At 40.5% G+C, this 11,643-nt stretch overlaps 1 long non-coding RNA gene across 1 annotated transcript; it reads left to right on the forward strand.

Annotated features, from left to right (window-relative positions):
* Positions 1 to 1,997: 1,997 nt before the first annotated feature.
* Positions 1,998 to 4,782, forward strand: LOC130453653 (uncharacterized). Its single transcript, XR_008911116.1, has 2 exons — positions 1,998 to 2,126; positions 3,268 to 4,782. It is a non-coding gene; the product is annotated as an uncharacterized LOC130453653 (long non-coding RNA).
* Positions 4,783 to 11,643: the final 6,861 nt, after the last annotated feature.

Below are 11,643 nucleotides of genomic sequence, written 5' to 3' on the forward strand. Positions count from 1 at the left end.
TCCTACTTTGCTTCATTGTACCTATGCAAGAAAAGCAAATGGCTACCCCAAGTTCCGTCACCTCAAACCTCATTCTTGAGCATTGTTTTTGGAATTGGCCCCCTTGTCTTATGCTTTTAAAACTGATAGGATAGAAAAGAAAAGCTTATTCAATGGAAAGACCACTGAGCACCATTTATTAACTCCATGGAAATGTGAATAACATAAGATTGGTATGTATTTAAATCATCATATTACACATCTTGTCAAAAGATGGATTCTTGCTTAAATAAATCTTATGATACTCATTAAAAAAGTCCTTTGACCTATGTGCCTCACCCTTGCACTTCTGTCTTAGAATTGTTTCTAGGACAGAAACTAAGAGTTTTAAAGAAGAAAAGAAAGAAACAAAAACTCAAGGACACACAATGGTCAAAGGTGGAGATGACAACTAAAGCTTCTGCCCAACCTGGAGGCACCCAGTGATTCTTGCCATGCTATTGACAGTAAAGAAAAAAGGCTGAAAGGCTGACAGAGGAAGCGTTTGGATCCTTTTGTATTGTAGTAGATTCAGTTCTTTCATCAGCCCTTCTAGCTCCAAAGCCAACCTGAGTTTTTTGTTTGTTTGTTTGTTTGTTTTTGGTCACTACAGAGCCCCAGACCCTCAGACCCTCCTGGAAAGAAGAATTCTCATTGAACTTCCACATGTTCAAATTAAAAATAGGTGAATGATAACTAAATTAAAATTAGATGAATGTTGAATATACTTTATATAACCTACCACAAAGGGTAGATATGCACCTCTACTAAGGCAGGATTTTTTAACATTTTTTTTGGTATTATAGACCCTTTTGGCAATCTGTTAAAGCCTAGGACTCCTCCTTAGAATAATTTTTAAATGCATAAGAAAATATATATAATTACAAAAAACAACATTAGTGTGAAATAAAGATGTAATTTTTACTATACAATTTATAGACCCCCTGACATTTGTCTGGGGACCCCCAAGTTAAGAATCCCTGCTCTAAGACCTGGACCATCATTGATTAGTCTTCTTTCACATATATAAGGAAGCTGAGACCCAGAGAATTAATTGTCTTGTTTGAGATCACCCAAACCAAGTGTTCTTTTCAATACACACAAAAAACATCCTAAGATGATCTAATCTGACACTCTTATTTTACATATATTGAGTCTTTTTAGATCTAAGGAAGAGAACCACAACTTTACCTACAGGGTGCCTACTTAGCTCTAATTCATTGATTTTTAAACAAAGGTTATAGGGAGAACACATAACCAATGTGTGACATGGCCAACTACTTAGGTCTCTTTTGTTCAATGCTGTTGACATCTCTTTGAATCCTGATTCTTTCATCCAATGTATTAACTATCTTTCCCAGTTTTTTAGCATCTACAAATCTGATTAATATTTTGGACTAGATCTTTTAGTATTAATATTTCAACTAAATCTTTTTCCAAATCATTATTTTTCATTCACTTGGTTCCAAAAGCCCATAACCTCACTATCATTTAATCCATGTCTTCATCTTGTCCATAAATTTAGGCTTGGGGGTTCCAGTCCCACCTTTACCACTTAGTAGCCATAGCACCTCATTTTGGGGAACCTTCATTTCTTTATCTTTAAAATGAGGATAGCACAGTTATATCTTTGTTACCTAGTTCACAGGATTATTATGAGGTTTTCCTGTGGAACAGTGAAGGTTGACATAAATGCAGATTATCATTTTCGCTGGAAGGGACTTTAGAAGCAATCTTTTCTAAGCCCCCTATTTTACATTTGAGGAAACTGGGACCCAGGGATATAAGATGACTTGCCTAAAGTCACCCAGTGAGTTAGTGATGGAGCTGAAAGTAGAACCCAGATCTAGATCATTAGAAATTTCAGTGTTCTTTCCATTGAATCAGTGCCTCATTTATTGCTTGATGGATTCTAAGGAGGGAAAATTCTAAATCATTTGGTATTTGTATCATTAATAAATTTTTCTTCTTTTTCATAGGCAAACGGGGTTAAGTGACTTGCCCAGGGTCACATAGCCAATAGGAGTCCAAGACCAGATTTGAACTAAGGAAAAGGAACCTTCCTGATTCCAAGATCAATGCTCTATACACTGTGCCATCTGGATGATGTTAGTAATCCTTTTTCAAATATTCATTGAGAGTTCTATTGTTTGGAAATAGGGGAACACAAATAAATGATGGAAAGGCACAGTAGGACCACAAAAAGGGGGTATTTTGAGGACTGTAAATTCACCATGAGTCAGCAGCTTGATGTGGCAGCCCCAAAAGGTACTAGGACCATGAACTACAGTAATCAGGGCTTCATGTCTCAGGTTCCCAGGCGACTCTCCAAAACTTCAAATGTATTCCAGAGTAGGGGCCAACCTACATTGCTGGAGGGAGTTTCCTTATTGGGAATTCCCTATGCCCAGGAAATCAGTCAACAAGCTATGAGAAAAGTCCTGCTCTGTTCTAGGAACTCTACTAGAGGCCTGGGGAGAAAAAGACAAACAGTGAATCCATCCAGACTCTCCAAGAGCTTACCTGTGTTTGGAGAAAAGAACACACTTATTTAAATAAGCATGAGGTATTTGGAGAAATAGAGCACTAGCAGTTGGAGGGAGGGCAGGGACAGGAGGAACCACAAGAATCCTCATGCAGAAGGTGCTCATGCACTGCTTTCTTTTTTTTAACCCTTACCTTCTGTCTTAGTATCAGTTCCAAGGCAGATGAGCAGTAAGGACTAGGCAATAAGGGCTACCTGCCCAGGGTCACATAGCTAGGAAGTGCCTGTAGCTAAATTTGAACCCAAGTCCTTCTGACTCTAGACAGGGCTCTCTATTCACTGAGCCCAACTGCCATTGTCCTGAATTTTGAGGGAAACTACTTTTTTTTTTTTAAACCCTTACCTTCCATCTTGGAGTCAATGCTGTGTATTGGCTCCAAGGCAGAAGAGTGGTAAGGGCTAGGCAATGGGGGTCAAGTGACTTGCCCAGGGTCACACAGCTGGGAAGTGTCTGAGACCAGATTTGAACCTAAGACCTCCTGTACTAGATTTTTGAGAAAGCAAAATTCTGATCCTCTGAGCAAGGGCACCATCTTCTGTCCTGGTCAGATGGTTTATGAAATATTGTGTTCAGTTTTAGGCATGATATTCTAAGAAGTGTGTTGACAAATGGGAGATTGACCAGAGTGGGATGGTAGGACCATAGATTAAGAAGTGGAGGTTGATTTTAGAAGCATTCTAAGTCCAATCCTCTTGTTTTCCAGGTGAACAGAGGTGCAGTGATTTACCCAGTCAGTCAAATTGCTCTAAAGATGGGTTTTTAACCTGGATCCTCTGACTGCCAGAACCGATGTTCCACTTGTCTCCCACTGAACAGTGAAGGACTTTGAGTCTACATCATAGGAGGATGGGTTGAAGAAACCGGAAGTGTTTCGACAGAAGACTTAGGAGGGACAGAATATTGGATATGTTCTAGTAGAGTTTCATTCCCAGTGTGGGCTGTAGCAGCTCCATACAGAGGTGGAGAGGCAGCTACGTGGTACAGAGGATAGAATGCTAGGTCTGGGTAAGAAAGATCTGAGTTCAAAACTGGCCTTAGATACTTCCTAGCTGTGTGACCCTAGGTGTCATTGTTTTGCCTCAGTTTCTTTAACTATAAAATGGGGATAATAATAGTACCTACCTCATGGGACTGTTGTGAGGCTCAAATGAAATAATATTTGTGAAAAAATGCTTAGTGCAATGCCTGGCCCATTGTAGGCACTTATTAAATGCTTATTCCTTCTCCTCTCTTACAACCAGAGGTATGCTGGAGCCAATTCATACTAGTTTGTGGAAGGTGATTGTTAAATTATCCATGAGCCTTTACATCTCAAAAACTGGCAAACCCCACAAATAAGAGTTGGATTTGTTTTGTTGATTAGCTAGAATAAGAAAGTGATAAAGGAAATGTTATAAATTTGAGTGTTCATGCACATATTATGTCCCAGAGTCAGTTGTTAAACATTTGCCATCATACCTCTGCTTTCAACTCTAAAAATTCTATGACTGTGAACATCTGCTACAAAGGTAATCCTTCCTCCAAGGCAGGGCCAAGACAGGTAGACCCCAATTCTACCTACATACTAGGGGGTTGTCCAAAGCACATGTTGAAGTGATTTGTTGTTAATCAAGTCCAACTTTCCTGATCCCATCTGGGTTTGGTTTTTTTTGGTAAAGAGACTTGAGTAATTAATTTGTCATTTCCATCTTCAGCTCATTTTACAGATGAGGAAACTAAGGCAAACAGAGTTAAGAAACTTGTCTGGGGTCACATAACTAGTAAGTGTCTGAGGCCAGATTTGAACTCAAGAGGAGAGTCTTCTAGACTCCAGACCCAGCACTCTATCCACTGTGCACTTGGCTGATTTGTTGGGTCAAAGGAATAGTGAGTCATCAGAGGTTTGAAATCAGTTTTTTCGGACTCTAGATCCAAAGTTTTCTATATGCACTAAAATATCTGCTAATTTAATTGAACATTTTCAATGAACAAGAACATATTTTTTTGCTTTCTCCCATCACCCTTCCCCCAACTGAAAAAAGAAAAAACTTCTTGTGACAAATATGTGTAACCAAGACAAACACATTTTGACTATGTCCAAAGATGGGTCTTGTTCTTAAGTCTGTCAGGAGACATCTATAATTTACTTTGTGATTGGTTCCCTGGAATGGTGGTTGGTCATTGCATTGATTTAAGTATTTGAAAAGTGTTGTTGTATAAATTGTTCTGCCAATTCTCACTTCACTGCATCAGTTCATGAGTATTCCCAGGTTTCTTGGAAACCATTCCTCTTGGCACAGTGGCATTCCATTGTATTCACTTCTTTCCTGGGATTTTTTCCACTGTGGCTTTGGGCAGGACTCATCTTGTCTTGTGAAGACAGGAGAGAGGTCCAGCTCCTGCAATAGGTATATTTCTCTGTGTATGGGTAGAAAGAAGAACATATCACTCCCCCTCTCAAGCTGCTTCCCTGGGGTTTTCTGGCTCCCATAGTCCCTCCTGAAATCCCCTGGGCTACTGGTATCCACTCTTTGCCTGCCCCTGCAGACAAATAGATCTAGAAGATAAAGGAGAAAAAGGGAAAAAAGAGCCTGGTAAAGATCCTGGATAAGCACAGCCTGGTGTGCTGATATCCAGTTGCAATGACATTGAGGGCTGTGTGCCCTGAATAGCATAGCAGGGCTCCTGAGCCCCTCTTTCCTGCCCCTCAGAATCTTCTGATGTCACCAGCCAAACTTTTCAGCCCTCGGATGCTCTCCATTGTGGTTTAGACCTGGATCCTGGGTCCCTGGAGGATGTCCAGCCCCAGGTGCCATGCTGCTTCTGTTTTCCCTGAAGTAGGCACAGGGAAGTTAGTAAAACTGTATAGAGACAAGTATCTGCACTTCAGAAAACCCAATGAAACAAAGAAACAAGAAACCAATCTTGAGATACTGTGGGACAGTAGCCCAAGCCAGAGATTTTTAACCTGGAGTCTTAACACTTCTTGGGAATCCTTGGAGATATTTCAGTGCTGTGAGGAGGGGGGGGGGGCTCATGAATTTGGATGGGAAATAGATTTATGTCTTTATTTTCACTAACTTCTCATTGAAATTTACTATTTCCTGCAAGTGTTTAAAATCATTCTTCTAAGAAGGGCTCCATAGGTCTCACCAGACTGCCAAAGGGCAACATGACTCAAATAGAGGCTGAAACTTCTTGTCCTGGGGGACAGCAAGGTGGCTCAGTAGATAGAGAGTCAGGTCTGGAGACAGGAGGTTCTGGGTTCAAATTTGACCTCAAATATTTCCTAGCTTGTGTGACCTTAGGCAAGTCACTTAGCCCTCCATTGCCTGGCCCTTACCACTCTTCTGCCTTAGAACCAACATATAGTATTGATTCTAAGATAGAAGGCAAAGATTAAAAAAAAAAAAACACAAATCTCTTGTCCTAAGCTATATTCAACTACCCTCTCTTTTCTCTGTTTACATTGCTTGAGTCACACCTAAAGTGGCAGAAGCTGAGGGGACCAATGAATATCTTATTGCAGGTGCCAATTATATTTCAATTTGAGGATAGAAAGCAGACATTACTAATTAAAACTAATATCTGTTGGTTGGTTGCTGTCCTCTGTACTTGAAGGGGACCACAATGACATCACTGGGTAATGTCTTCTGACTCACACATAAATTGGATTTAAGTGAGGTAGATGCAGGCATTCTCTCTTCTAGTGATCCAAGTCCAGTGGCAGAAGTCATGTCCACTGGCAATGGCCCAGGATGCAGTGGATGATGTTGGCATTTTTGACTTCTAGACAACCTTTCGGCACTCCAACGGGCCTGTTTCAACCACCTTTGTGGCCATTAGAACAAATTGTTCTCATCCACTCCTTCCACAGGGGGAAGTCCTGTTGGTTACCCTCAAAGTAGTTAAGCCTGCCAGCCAAGATGGTATGCAAGGGTGTGGCCTACAGCTTCATGAAGCCACTCTGAGAGATGGGTGGTAGGTGGGCACCAAAGGAAGACAATCAGCCTAGAAAAGGACTCGGTAGGTCCTCACATCCGTAGATTTCTGGGGAAAAGATAAAAGGAAAGAGTTGTCTCTCCCTGTAGGTAGTGACTTTCATTGTTGGATTTCTTTGCCCATTGCCTAGCATAGTAGCTAGCACACAGTAGGTACTTAAATGCATGTGGGTTATTCATTTGATTGTGATTCAGAGAAGGTATAATGTAGAAAACTTCATCCCTTTCTGCAAGAAATCTGGGTAAAAAGAGACAATGTGGAAAAAAGGGTAGTAAAGGAAGCAGGCCTGCCAAATCATGGGTTGGCAATAGAAATAAAAATAGGGGAACAGTGAGAGAGAGAGAGGGAACAAGAGGTGTTTCTAGAGTTTTAACAAACACTGGCAGGCATCTCCATCGATTTCTGCTCTCTATTCTTAGTGTTTCCTAGGCAAGACTGGCCCATATGTCCTCATTTTGGAACTATTAACTTCTGGGGTCAGAACCAAGGATGTATTTTTGGCTTGTGCCATGACAGAATATACTAATGCTTTAGGAGTATGTGCCTCAAATCACCAAATATTTGCCCATGCTCCATCTGGGAGCTAAAAAATAAAATAGATAAAATCTTCCCCAAATATATATGGCTTCACAAAATGCTCCGGTGGGTCGGGAATGTGAAGATTGTAGTGAAGATACAATGGAATGAGGGAGTATGCCTGGAAACCACAGATCATTTTGTTTTTCTAGAGGAGCTGTGATTCCATTGATAATAGGAATTCCCAGTGAGGTAATTCCCTCTATCAATGCAGACCAGCAGCTGCTCTGAAAATTACAACCTTAGAGAGTTTCCTGGAGCACTGAGGGGGCTAAGGAGTTGTCTAGATTGATATAGACAGTATATGTCAAAAACTAGACTGGAACCCAGGTCTTTCTGATGCTGAGGACATTTCTGGGTCCTCTATGTTGTGCTGTCTTCAGGAAAATTTAGTTGAAGCAGTTTTCAAAGAGAAAGAGGGAAAGAGCCGTGGCTTGAACTGAAAATTAAAAAGGAGCTGGCAAAGGAGAATTAGAAATGTCTGTAAAACCCTGTTTTATATCAAACTGGGCTGAGAAACCTCATTGTAGTAATTTACTCATTTTGGTATTTTGTACTCTGAGATAGATGAAAGTTGTTTTGCACTTCAAATGCCTGAAGTGGAACTATTAAGGCAGAGGAGATACCTCTGAGTACTTGAAAAAGGGACCCTGGAGAAGAAATTCTTCAGTAGTAAAAACTTTAAGAAAATTTTATAGAATAGTTTATTTTCTACAGATCATAGAATCTTGGGGATTCAGAGGCACAGCGGAGTTATAGAAACGATCTTCATTCAGTTTAATAATACGTCAGACTTCTTTCATCAAATCTATCCTTGTTTCCCTCCTAGGTCAGCCCATATTCTTTCTCTATGTATATCTCTCTTTGCCTGTCTCACTTCTCAGTCTCTCTCCCTTTCTTTATCTCTCTCTGCCTCTCTCTCTTCTTTCTCTCTTTATCTCTCTCTGCCTCTCTTTCCCTCCCTCTCTCTCCTCTCTTTCTTTATCTCTGTCTCTCTGTCTGTCTCTCTCTCCATCTCTGTCTCTCCCCTCTCTCTTTATCTCTCTGTTGCTCTGTGTCTCTCTTCTCTCTTTATCTCTCTGGTGCTCTCTTCTCTCTCTTTATCTTCCTCCATCTATATCTGTCTGTCTGTCTCTCCTCTCTCTCTTGCTTCATCTTTATCTTCCTCTGTCTCTACCTGTCTGTCTGTCTCTCTCTCCATCTCTGTCTCTCCCCTCTCTCTTTCTTTATCTCTCTGTTGCTCTGTGTCTCTCTTCTCTCTTTATCTCTCTGTTGCTCTCTTCTCTCTCTTTCTTTATCTTCCTCTGTCTCTCTCCATCTCTGTCTCTTCTCTCTCTCTTTATCTCTCTCTCTGTTGCTCTGTGTCTTCCTTCTCTCTTTATCTCTCTGTTGCTCTCTTCTCTCTCTTTATCTTCTTCCATCTATATCTGTCTGCCTCTCCTCTCTCTCTTGCTTCATCTCTCTATCTCTGTCTCTCTTTTTCTTCCACTTTTCCTTTTTCTTTGTCTCTTGCTTGAGGTCTGGCCTCAGTTTGTTTTATCCCAACAAAATGTTCCCTTCGGGGAATATGACCTACAGAGAAATCAGGAGCAAGTAAGGCTGGTGTGGCCAACAAATGATATTTCATAGTTTCATCTTAGAAATAAAAAAAAAAGACTGTGAGACTGCAAGCTTAAGTGGAGCCCACTTTTGCTAGTGTTCCTTAGCAGTGATTATAGCCTTTTCTTAGTTCATTGCTCATGTGGGTTCTGTCACTGAAGCTTGAGTATCTGTTTCTATTGTATTAATGTTGCTGTGGCAGAGTAAAAATGATGCTGGACTTGGAGCCAGGAGACTTGGGATCAAATCCTCTCTCTGCTGCTGACTTGGCTTGCTATGTGACAGTGGACAAATTGCTTCACATCATCTTCAAAGTGGGAATAAAAATTCCTGAACTAATTATCTAGAATTAGATATAATAAAGAAAGCATTTGGTAAACCTTTAAAACCCTCCATAAATCTAATTATTTTTCTATGATTTTGTCAGTGTGTGTGTGCTAGCATCACTGAGGGAAACTGAAATTGCTCCTTATTAGTGTTAACGAACTTCATGGGCTGTTCTGGCCCAAATAACTCATTACTTGCTCGTACTAGACCAAGATAATTTCTTATATGAATTTCAAGAATTCTCTAAATTCTCCTGAATTTTACTGTCTTATTCTCTAATCCCTCTGTAGATTCTAGGGTCTTAAAAATACTCTCCAAGGCTGGTTCCAAGAGCTAGGTGGCTCAGTGGAGAGAGATCCAGGGAGGTCCTGAGTTCAAATCTTGCCTCTGACACTTCTAGCTGGATAACCCTGAGCAAGTCACTTTACCCCTTTGCCAAGCCTTTCCTTAGCTCTTTGCCCTAGCTCTTCTACCTGGGACCAATACACAGTATTGATCCCAAGAAGAGAAGGGTTTAATAAAAAATACTCTCCAGATGTATGATAAGAGACCAAAGCTTCAGTCTCCCTCCTGAAATCCCTGCATAGGGATCAGTCCCTGGTATCCAGAGCTTCTGAATCTCTGGTAGCACTACAGATATGGGGCCAAACTGTGACTCATTCCCTAAATAATAATAATTAATGATAGCTAGTACTTTCGTAGCATTTTAAGATTTGCAAAATACTTTATAAATATTTTCTCATTTTATACTATCAACAATCCTGGAAGGAAGGTGCTATTGATTTATCCATTTTACAGATGGGGAAACAGAGCCAAAAAGGGACACACTGATTTGTCCAAGGCCAGTAAAGTAAGGATTTGAACTCTGGTCTTCTTGATACAATTTCACCATGCTATCCCTTGGTGCCACTTGCTTGCCAAACTCAGCACAGAATTGGCTCCAAGGAATCACTCTTAGCACCATCTTGGTGATACAAACTATCAAAATGAATCCATGTCCAGATTTTTCTTTTCTTACCCTCAACCAATCTCACCAATTCTACACACATAGGACCAAACATACACCATTCATGCTTTCTCCCTCTCAGTCTCATTCTCCATGGCACTACTCCTAAACCCCTTGGGCTACTTTGGGGTACCCACTGCACCCATCACATAACTATAGGGAAGTTTGTAGGGTGGTAATCAATGAGCGCTGACTACTACTCACAGGTTGCCTCTTCACCCACAGGTATAGATGTCTTATCTTCTACTCAGTTTTCTTGTCTTAACAGCTAGTCTTCAGACAATATACATATAGTCCTTTTGTTCAGTCATTTCAGCAACATCTGATTCTTTGGGAGCCCTTTTGGGGTTTTCTTGGCAAAGATCCTGGAGTGGTTTGCTATTTCCTTCCCCAGCTCATTTTACAGATGAGGAAACTGAGGCACACAGGGTTAAGCAACTTGCCCAGGATTGTACAGCAAGTAAGTGTCTGAGGCTAGATTTGAACTCAGGAAAATGAGTCTATCTGATTCCAGGTCCCCATGAGGTAGGAAATGTAAGTTTGATTATCTTTATTTTACAACTGAGGGAACTGAGACTTAGGGGGTTTATGATTTACCCATCATAGTATACCTACTAAGTTTAAGGGACAGGAATTGATTCCAGGACTTCTATTTCTTTTGCTTTCTGTCGTAGTAACAACTTTAAGACAGAAGGGCAATGGGCAGGCAAATGGGGTTAAGTGACTTGTCCAGGGACACATAGCTAACAAGTGTCTGTGGTCAGATTTGAACCCAAGTTCTCTCAGCTCCAGGTCTGGCACTGTATCCACTGTGCCACCTAAATGCCCCCTCCCCCCGCCTTTTATTTTTAAGATCAGTTCTCTTTTCAATCCACTTTTCACAGTCATCCTGTTCATTCCCACTATCATCTTCTAGAACTTTTTACCCCATTCCTGAATGATGTAGCCTCATTATTAGTCTCTTAATTCATCTTCTTACCTTCAGTTTCTTTTTCCTCCAATTCATTCTACATTCACTCACACAGATTTTTGTACGTATATCTTTAATGATGTCATTCTACTGCTCAGAAACCTTTGATGGTTCTCCATCATCCTCTGTTAATAAGGAAGACCAAACTCTCTTGTACTCAAGGCTCACCATAAACTTGTCTCATCCTGTCATTCTGCTCTTATTTCCCAGTATATCCTATATGATTCCTATGTTCCACCCAAACTGGATAAGTTGCCATTCCCTGAAAATATTCTACATCACTTCTAAGGTCTTTGATCAGGAAGTTTCCAGTCTCATCTTGCCCCATATTTAATCAAACATTTTCCTTATTCATCAAGACGAGACTCAAAGACCACCTCTTTCATGAAGTCTTCCCTGATCACACCACATGAAAATAAATTTTCCCTCAATTGAACTGCTATATAATATTCTGTTTCTACCAAATTTAGGTTTCATCCCATTTAGTCTTATATTGAAGTAATTTCTGCCTATTTTTGGTCCTTTAATAGCTTCTTGAAAGGTAATTCTTTGTGGCTTCTACAATATTTTGGATATAGGAGATGCTTAATAGATATCGATTGAACAGGTGAATAAACAGC

Source organism: Monodelphis domestica, chromosome 4 (genome assembly GCF_027887165.1).
Source record: "Monodelphis domestica isolate mMonDom1 chromosome 4, mMonDom1.pri, whole genome shotgun sequence".
NCBI classification, from domain to species: Eukaryota; Metazoa; Chordata; class Mammalia; order Didelphimorphia; family Didelphidae; genus Monodelphis; species Monodelphis domestica.